The sequence below is a fragment of the Haliaeetus leucocephalus genome, unplaced genomic scaffold (assembly GCF_000737465.1).
Source record: "Haliaeetus leucocephalus isolate CR32 unplaced genomic scaffold, Haliaeetus_leucocephalus-4.0 Scaffold21, whole genome shotgun sequence".
Lineage (NCBI taxonomy): Eukaryota > Metazoa > Chordata > Aves > Accipitriformes > Accipitridae > Haliaeetus > Haliaeetus leucocephalus.
Genome location: NW_010972457.1, coordinates 1,081,654 through 1,091,645, shown reverse-complemented (window position 1 = coordinate 1,091,645; position 9,992 = coordinate 1,081,654).

Below are 9,992 nucleotides of genomic sequence, written 5' to 3'. Positions count from 1 at the left end.
TGGGCCCCGCCGGTCCCCGCCGGCCCCCCGGCCTCGCCGAGGCCGCGCTGCCGCCGCCGCAAGCCAAGTCAAGTCACGAAGTCAAACTTAAAGCCCGGAACGATCAATGAAGACTTTTGCCGTCCGTGGCGCCTCGTGCTTCCTGGCACTAAAATAAATGCAAGAAATCGAAACTTAATTACTTGAAAGAAATCCAGAAATCCCTCTGCATAATTTATCCAGGCATTTTGCGTGGCGTTTGTGGTGAACGCACGCGTTTAACTCCGCACGCTCCGCTCCCCGACGCCGCGCAGGGGCGAGAGGCGGCCGGCTCCTCCCGGCCGGCCCCCCCCCCCCCCCCCCCGCACCCCCCGGCCGAGGGGCGACGGGAGGAGAGCGGGGGGGGGTCACCGGAGAAGACCGCGTTTCTGCCTCGGGGTCGCCCGGCGCTGAGCGTGTGTGTCGTGTGTCCCCCCATAGCCCCCGGCTGAGAGCATCCCCCGGGGCAGGGATGCGGGCAGGGCAGCGTGCGGTACCCTCTCCTCTTCTCCTCTCCTCACCGCCTGCGAGGTCTGAGCCCCGAGCCAGGCACTCGGCAGATATTTTCTGATCAGGAGTGTCTGGCGTAACAACCCGAGTCTCCGAAGCGTAATGGAAAGTGCCAATAAAGTAACTCAGTTATTCTGATAAACTTCCCCCCTTGTCTTTGACGATACCGCCGTGGCCTCCGCGGTCCTTCTTATGAATAGGGTATGACACCTGCTAGCTGGGGGTAGTATATTAACCGGCAACGCGGCGATGGCCTCCTCGTTTGCCATCTAGCCTGGCTGCCGAGAGCCCGCTCGGCAAGCCTTCCGCTGAATTCATTAGGACTGGGAGTCTGCCGGCTCGGGAGCAAACTTTATCATAGACACCTCGTCGAGAAGTTGAAGTAATGTTATGAAAGAATGAAAAATACATTTGGGAGCTGCCTGGAAACTGAAGTACATTTTGATTTAACTTACATTAACAGAAACCTAATGTAAAAGTGAAGGGATCTAACAAAACCATTAATAATTTAAAAATAATTACAGATAGTCTATCCTTACTATTCATAACCACTCAACATTTTAGACAAAGAAAGCTGAATATTCTTCGTGGGAGAAAGATGTGAGCAGACTGCTAAGCAGCAGCCGTCCGGCTCACGCTGCCTCTCCTCCTCTCGCGTCCGCCGCACGTTCGCCACGGTACCCGGGGCACCATCCAAAAAGTACTTTTCCAGGAGGGAGGGTGAGCGCTGGCTGGAGGTGGAGGGCAGGTCCTGCCTTTGTGCAGGGCTTTTTGGCAGGCGTAAGGCACCAATTTCAACCCCTCCTTCTTGCTGGAGTTGCCCTTTGAGGTGGGCCCAGCCTGATAGGGGAGACCAAGTTGGTTCTCACACCTCCTTGGGCTGTCACGAAGCTCTGCCAGCCTTGGAGGCCTCGGGAAAGGCCTTTTCCATCCGTAGCCTTGGTCAACACCCGTGGCAACGGTGACTCTCCTGTCCCACGCTGTGCCGTGCTGTTTAACGACAGCTGATATCAGCACCATACATCATCTGCTTGGCTTGCCATGGCTCCCTACAAAAGTTATTTTTAAGGCGTCCATTTTAATTCAAGTTTCCATCATACGCTTTATAGCTCAAGGGTCTTGAGCGTGCTGCGAGGCCATGATTTTGCCTGTGTTTCTGTTCATTTGGGGTTTTTTTGAGATACACCTGCTGTCCAAACACTGTGTAAAAGCAGCTGGATATGAGGCAAACTTCACTGTGCTTTCTTTTCCTTACAGGTAAAGATAAAATTGTAATGAGGGAAATTCACAGATGTAAAGTGGCTTCTAAAGGAAAAGAAATAGCGGACAATACAAAGCAGATAAGAAATTCTGATTTAACTCTCACAGGAACCTATCTTACAAATAGGCTCACAGGTGGGATCCCTTCCTAACCGCTTCCCCAGCGGCTCCTTGCACTGAAAACATTAAGATCTCATGGATCATTAAAAAAATAATCCTATAAATCACACTGTGGATGTCCTTGGGACTCTACTCTTGCTGATTTAGACAAAACCCTGGTATCTTAGATTACCCTTCATTAATTATTTTCATTAATTTCCCTTGTTATAGATGTATTATCACAAATCATATTCCAAACACATCCCCTAATTAAGCACGAAATTCCTCTCTACCTCCGTATGCCATTTAAATGGAGCAATGAGAACGCGCGTGTTCAGCCCGGTGCCCGGAGGCTGGTGGCAGGCAGTCGGTGCGACAAAAGACAGTGCTTGCATGTCAGCTGTCTTTTGGGACTTGCTCTAACTCAGAGAAAATATTTTTATTTTCCATTTGGTCGTCAACACAGGCATGTTCTCAGCTCAGAGCTCTTAGCCCTTCCAAATTTTCGGTGTCCTCCATTTTCTTCTCCAGTGTTTTCAAGGTAAAGCTGAGCTCCTTTTCTCCCCCTTCCACCATGCGAGGTGTTGGCTGATCTCTTTGTACGTCCCCGGGATTCACCAGGCACCGCAGGGCAGCCTTCCCTTTTCAGCCAGGAAGAAAAACTATGACAGGTGATAAGCATTGAAAAAAGGTGATGAAAACCTCGCGTTTCTGAGAAGGCTGTCACCGATGGACAGACGCAATTTTAAAAATGGCTTATCGGTTGTGTCACTGGATCAGCGTTTGTACCTCAGAGCCATTAAATAGTGTGCTAAAATACTTGTCTAGGTAGACAGGGTCCTGCGGCCCCACGTGAGAGGCGTATAATGTGCAGCTGTGGTATTCGGTGTGTGCCGTGAGATGTTCTGTGTTTTCCACGGTCTCTGTAGTTTTGGTGATGTCTTGCATGGACTCATCCTGCTTCATGAATGGGTAGCGGAAAACATCTGTGAATTTTTCTGTTTACTCCCTTTGATTCAAAGTCCACACAATCAGAGCGTGACGGCACTTGCCCCTGGCTGGTGAGGAAGGCCCACTAGGACCAGCATCTGGTAGAGTATCAGATATGTGCTGAAGCATCGATCCCTGCAGGACCAGGAACCCTGAGCTCAGACCTAGTCTACAGGCTCATCCTCCGTGAAAACCAGGTTTTAGTTCTCAAAAGATACATCCGTGCATAAGAGCAATGATAATGTTTGGGGGTGGGTCCACCTTATATGTGGACATAGACACTTGTCTATGTTTCATTCAAAGCTAATCGCAAATCCTCAACTTTTTTTTGCCCCTCTTCTTTTTTTTTTTTTTTTGTTAAAATTCAGTAGAAATGCATTCCACCTTTCCTACAACCTCTGGGTGTACATCAAAAGCCCTTCCCTTCATACATAGAGCATAGGCAGGTATCTGCCTGTGTTCTCCTGTCCCTTTTTATACATGAAATATTGTATGTTCTGAAGACTGTTTATATAATGAAATGAAATTGTGAAATGCCTCTGCAGCTCATATCAACATTTCCTATTGGAAACAGCCTGTTAGGACTATGAAGCACGTATCTCTCGCAGTCCTGAGACAGCAATCAAATTCCAGTGAAATCTCTTACCAAAGGCAATCAAGTCGATCAATGGGAGCTTTGCCAGTAACATCAAACCTGATGAAATGGTTCTGTGTTAAGAACTGCAAATATACACGTGGCAAAGAGGACAGATCAGAAAACAGGACTATGAAGGTAAAGAAAAAATGCAGAAAGAAAAGAGATTATACTCCAAAATGAAAAATGCAGGAGATGAGTAATCGACTTGACATATACAGCCAACCCAATACAGGGGCTAAAATGCAGACAACTCCGTTTATAGCCTGTAACACAAACTTCTGCAGAGGCGTTTACTCAGAAGAACGCTTATCCATGCATCCTGCTTTAAATATTTTACTGAACTGGGATGAGCTACACTTGTGCTTAACGGCTTTACTGTTTGTTTTGATGGGGGAGACCTGGGACAATCCAAAGAGGCTGTCATTTTCAAACTTTCAGATACCATCATCAAGCTGCATATGTCTGCGTGTGTGTCTGTTGCTATGTATATATAGTAAATATGGCATCAAATCATATTTTTACTTGTTAACCCCTTAACAGTTACGTTGCTTAGTAGGTACCCTGACATAGCGAACTTATTTGAGTGAAATGCCCTTTGTTTTTCTTGTTTAGGCCAGCACGTTTCCTTGGAGTAAGCGAATTCATTGCTGCACACCCGTGAGACGGAGGCAACGCTTTCCAACAGGTCCCAGTATCCGCGTCTTTCCCAGTGACTTGGGCTCCCAGCACACTTGCCTGCCTCTGAAATGTTCCCGCTGGGTCCAGACACTCTAGCCCAAAGTAGGCCAAAATGGGGGTGGGGGGAGGTTGGTTTTTTTTTTGTTGGGGGGAATTTTGCGTTTGGGGTTTTTGTTGTTGTGGGTTTTTTTAGTTTGATATAGTTTTTAATAATGTTCGTGGATATTTTTTGAATGAGGGGGTTGGATATGACAAAGCTTTTCCAACTGCTAAAACTTGCCTGCTTTAAGTGCTGACAGCTGTGGGATGGCTCTTAATGAGGAGGGATGGGCTTGGCAGTGCCCTGCCCGTGGTCTGTCTGTCCGTCTGTCCTGGTGACCGGTGGGGCAGCGGCCGGGGGGGTCCCACTGCATGGTGGGGAGGGATATGGGGGGCTGAATTACTGCCACCCCATCTGTATGAATACAGCCGGGGCACCCTGGGGGGACGTGAGAGGAAATTAAGGGCAGCTTGTGGCTGGGGGGGGGCTGCTCCCCTTTTTTTTTTTTCCTGGGAGACCAGGGCAGCCCAGATGCCGTGGAGATAGGCTCAGGACCAGGATCCTGCCCCCCCCTCCCGGTCTTCCCCCTGTCCGGCTCCAGCGGCCCCAGGTGATGCTTTAGGGTGGCAGAGGCTGGTGGCAGCTGGAGCTTGTTTGTGTTTCTGTGGGTAAACCTGTGGTCAGGCCCCAGGGAGCCACCGAAAGTTTGCTCCGGGAGGGATGACCCTGGGACGCTCTTCCCAGTTGCAGGGGCAGGGCAGGGGGTGTCCTGGGGCAGGCGTCTCCCCACTGCCTGGCATGGTCCCCCTGTCCCCCGCTTCCCACTCCTGGTTTCGAGGGAATAGGGAAAATTCCTCTCACTTCTCAACCGGGGCCAAAAGCAAACCCTCCTCAGGATTCCCAGCAGAGTGCTGCCACCCACCTGCTGCACGGATGGTGCGAGAGGTACGTCTGGGAAGGAAAGGTGGTTTCATTCTTACTTTGTCTCTCTGTTACACCTACTGTCCTTCCATGCCCCCAGTATGCCATCTCATGGCATGTCCTAGTATGATGCAGCACGCTGTATTGTGATTTCAATGTAACAGTGGGCATGTTATTTTATTTTAAAAAAAGCCCCAAAGGCAGGAGACATGTCAATCTAGAAAGAAGATGGTTCAATCTGTACTCATCAATTGCTCAGAATACTTAAAAATGAACTGAAGGACCAGGAAAGCTCAGGAACCTGATAAATTAAGGGTTACGTGCTTGGAGGCCAAAGCAACTGAAGTTCATGAGTTAGCAAGGCCAGGCTGCTTTAGGTACTAAAAGGTAGTGGGGGGGTGGAATCAAAAACAAAGCAGGTGGGTAGAAAGAATATCCTCTTGCAGACAAGTGAGGGGAAGAGGGTGATGAAAAGAGTTTTGTTTTATTTGATTCAAAATTGTGCTCCAGCTGTGGGCAGGAGCCTGTGCCTGTTCTGTGGGCTGGGTGAAGCCTGTCTTGAGAAGGGAAGGAGGTAGGGTTGGTTTGCAGCCCTGCTGTTTTGGGGCCTGCTGCAAAAGTCAGAAGACTTGTGTAGGATTTGATGTTCATTATTCATACGGTTGTGTTTTAGCAGGGGTGAGCTCTCTACACATGGCTGTCATTTTCACAATCTTTCACATAAGCTGTGTCAGCGCAGCCTTCATAAATCTCATTTTTACCAAAGATTTATGATATAACTGTAAATGTGTGCTCTGAACTGGTATCTTCCATAGAGGGTTTTAGTGAGGGAATCTTATTTTTAGAGGGTTGGTGCATTTATTGTCTATGCCGAAGATACATGATGAAAAATGTAATTTATAATGTGGCCTAATAAAAATGGCTGGTCTTTGAGGGGATAGCAGATGTAGTCCCATACCTACACAATATCTTTTTCAGTAACATTTTGATAAGGACTTTACATGTGCGTTATAGTGGTGTGAGAGGTGGTGACAGTGCATCAGGCAACTGTAGGAGATGCTGTGTCAACTCTGACCTTATCAAGCAAGACCGCTATGCCTGTACAAAGCAGTCAAGTTGGACAAAGGAGAGAAGAAACACTCATTCAGCAGAGGTACAGGGCTAGATTCTGCTTTTATTTATTCCCCTTTAAGTCAGAAATAACCGAGTCAACTGGAAGCATCTTTGCTCAATTAATACATGTGTGAATGTTCCAAACATTTCAGTGTTCTTAAAAAATTCAACCAGACCTGTGAATAGCTGGGTAGCTTGCTTCTGAGAGCTGAGATACGCCACCTCCTGTACTGCTGTTTGGCAAGACTGCACATTTTAAAGAGACAGTCCAATGTTACAGCCAGTTTTAAGACAGGCTGCATTCACTATTTGATTCTGCGTGGTATTGCCATACCTGTTTATTTCATTGTAATCATGGTAACTTTTTTCAAGCAAATCAAGCTGCTACACATAAAGTGGTGGAAAACAACAGATCTCTATATCTGTATGAACAGTGGCTGGTTTTCCCCTTACTCAGGGACTTTGTGCGCTTAAGGTGCTACAGGCATCTGCAAAGCAAAAGCCATGGAAATGACAAAGGAAAGCTGGGCTGGTGCATTTTTCATTATGGCAAAGCTCCTGCCAAGTCAAAGACTAGCCATCAAATGAGAGTTTCATCTGAATCTAGAGGAGAGACTTAGGCTGGACTAGTACTACTAAAATTAAGAAACTGCTAAGTGACATTTGCAGTCTTGTTTTGGTGGTTTCTGTTTGGTGTTTTGTTCTTGTTTGGGTTTTTTTAGTTAAAGAAATAACTGGCAAACCAGAGGCTATAAAAACTTAGTTGCTTAGTGTATACACACAGTTACCTATTGAAATCATCATCCCACTTTATATTATGCAAGCAGAAATGTCTATGTATGTTAGTACTTTCCTAGTTTGTTAGTTAATGTACAAATGAATTGGACCTTAAATACTGTAATGGCACACATCAGCATATTAAGATTTCAGGTTATAGCAATTGTTCAGTTAAAGGCTATAACGTTTGATAGGTCCTCTAGATAGAAACATCGCCTTTTAGATAAAACACCTCCACAGTTTTGGAGAGGACAAAAATGAAAAATTTAGTCTTTATCTGCTCATGGTTTTTATACCATTTTTCCAAAACACATGCTAGTATGAATTCTGTGATTAGCTGAAAGAGAAGCAACTTTGGTCTGAGTTGTCTATGTGTACTTCAGATTGCTAAAATCGTGCTGTTCAGAACTTGCTTGAAGTCTACTGATGGTTTATACTTATGTGCAAATAACCTTTTTTTTTTAATCTGCCCCTTATTGCTATAATCTGTCATGAAGAAAAGAGTGAGAACAGCATTTTGAAGCAGGTAGAGGGTGGTGGGATCACAGGTGATGGCAGCGCAGGGTGCGAGCAGGAAGCACATGCCTCCTGAGGATAACTTTTGTTACTTAGTGAGGTCTATGTTTCAGAGGAAAAGCAGCAGAGGAGAGCAAGAACTTCATGCTACATGGGAAAAAGTAGACTGCTACATCTTCAGGATGAAGACTTTTGTTCCTCCGGCGTCGTGAAAGTTAGTGCTGTAGGGGATGGGGCTTTTAAACTTGTTTTTCATTAATCCTTGCCTCTGCAAAAGGAAAATCTTCCTTCAGGACTGGTCCAAGGTGTGGAACAAACACACCCAGGAACCGGGACTGATGCTTACTACCTTCTACCTCAGGTCCCAGACACTTAACTGACTTGCTGATACAAAGATGTCTGTGTGTGCATTTAACTGAAGCATCTAATATCATACCCACTGCTGAAATGAAACAAAATAGGAGATGGCTACAGAAACATGAAAATCTAGCCAGGAGGAAAAAAAATATATACTGAGTGGTTGGGGTGAGGGTGAAGGAGCACAGTAACCCCACGGTAGTCATTACGTGCACTGCTTGAAGTACCCCTTGTAGCGGCACTTGGATGCTCCAGTGCTGAGCACCAGTACGATGACCAGAGTGGAAGGAGAGGTCCCTGCTGGACCGTGAGTGTGGGCAGGGGGTGAGGGGTGGGTGCTGCCCATGTGTGCTACCAGGACCTGGCGAGAAGGGCGAGCTGTCAAGCAGGAGGATGAGGTTCCTCTGGCTTAATGTGATGGTTTTATTATCGTAAACTCAGCTGATAACAGAGGAAGTCTGGAGCAAGCATGGGTTTTCATAACCGCAAGGGAGAGTCCCGAGAGAAGGCTTTAGGTGTTCAGGCTCAGCCTGTTAGCCACAGTGACTGTGGCTGGTTTGGATTTGTAATTTCCGGAAGCAATTAACACAAAAAAACAAAACACTGACTCAACCAGGTGGAGCAAATATCATATGTTTCGGTACTTATTCAAAAGTTTTTTTTCATTCCTGCATTTAGCTAACCGAGTCGAGGAATTTCCTTTTTCTCCCCATCCGAATTGAATTAAATCAAGATTTTCATCCCATTTGTTTCAAGATCATGCTCCAGAAAACTCTAAACAAAAATGCTGTGGCTAGCGACTGACAATGCGTTCGGGGCTTAGAAAGCAGCCACTGAAAGGTGTTTTCTGTTTGAAGCTTCCTGCTGGCTCCAAGTTTTGAGAAGTTCAGACTGTGTAGGCCCAGCTGCCATCCAGGCTGGTAACCACCACAGACCCACCTTTCCTGTTGTTACTTCACGTTCGGTGAGAGTTTGACTGCAAACAGCTGAAATCAGATACTAGTCCCCTGTGTAGAGTATGCTGGAGACTTGTGTCCTGTTGGTCTTGGAGTAAATTGAACATAGTAGGTTTGGCAGTAGGTGGACTTGATTTTTTTTGGGGGAGGGGTGGTGTTTTGTTTTCCTCCCACCCCCGTAAGAAGCTGACCAACCGATGGTGGTGGAGGATAATTCCTCTTAATTATTTTAAACGATGAAGCAGTTTGTTTAGTAAGTGGGATGAGGCATGAGCGTGAGGCTGCCTGCTCCTTTTCCAGCAGAGGTGGGTCCCGGCAGAGCCGGGCTCTGCCCACGCCTGGCCCCTGGGCATCGCTGGGGCTCGGCTGCGGGACGCTGCGGGGTTGTCGGCTCTTCGGAGCGACTGCTGTCTTCTGGTACGCGGTTACGTGCTGAAAAGCACAACGGCGCTTGCTTCTGGCTGGGGTCTTCGGAGGCTGCTACGACACCAATAAGTGAAAGTTAATTGCAAATTTATTTCTAGGTAGCAATAAGGGAAAAACACTTGGGGCCAGTTTCCTTTAAAGAAAAGGGGGGAAAAGCCTGTTCTACACTCATTTGATTAACCCGTGCTGTTAATCATTGCCAGGTTTATGAACCTCTATTATAAACTTGTTACTCTAAGGGGTTTCGGTTCAGTGATTGAAAAACAGCTCTAGGGCCTGGGTAGGTAAGAGTAGCAAGAAGTACAAGTACAAGCACTGAGCCTTTGAAGAGGTGTATAAATAATTAGCAACATATTTCATGTGGACTCTTTCGTCAAGAAACACTGTCAGACCTGGGACTTTATCAGAACATGATGAAAATGTAGAAAGAGCTCTATATTTATTCCAGCATAACAATGTTGAAATCTAAAATAATTTGGTATATTAGAAGCTATTTTAGGTCGCAGGTAACAGCTCTGCATGCTGAACTGCTCTTGTATCTGCTGCGGTTTCTTCAGAAAGCAGAAAGTGTCTGAAAGGTTCTTTACACTCTCGTGTCTTTTGAATCTTAGATCCATATTTCATGGTTGCAAAACATACAACACAGGTGAAAACCTGAACTGCATCTTAATAAAGCAAAGTGATAAATAAATAC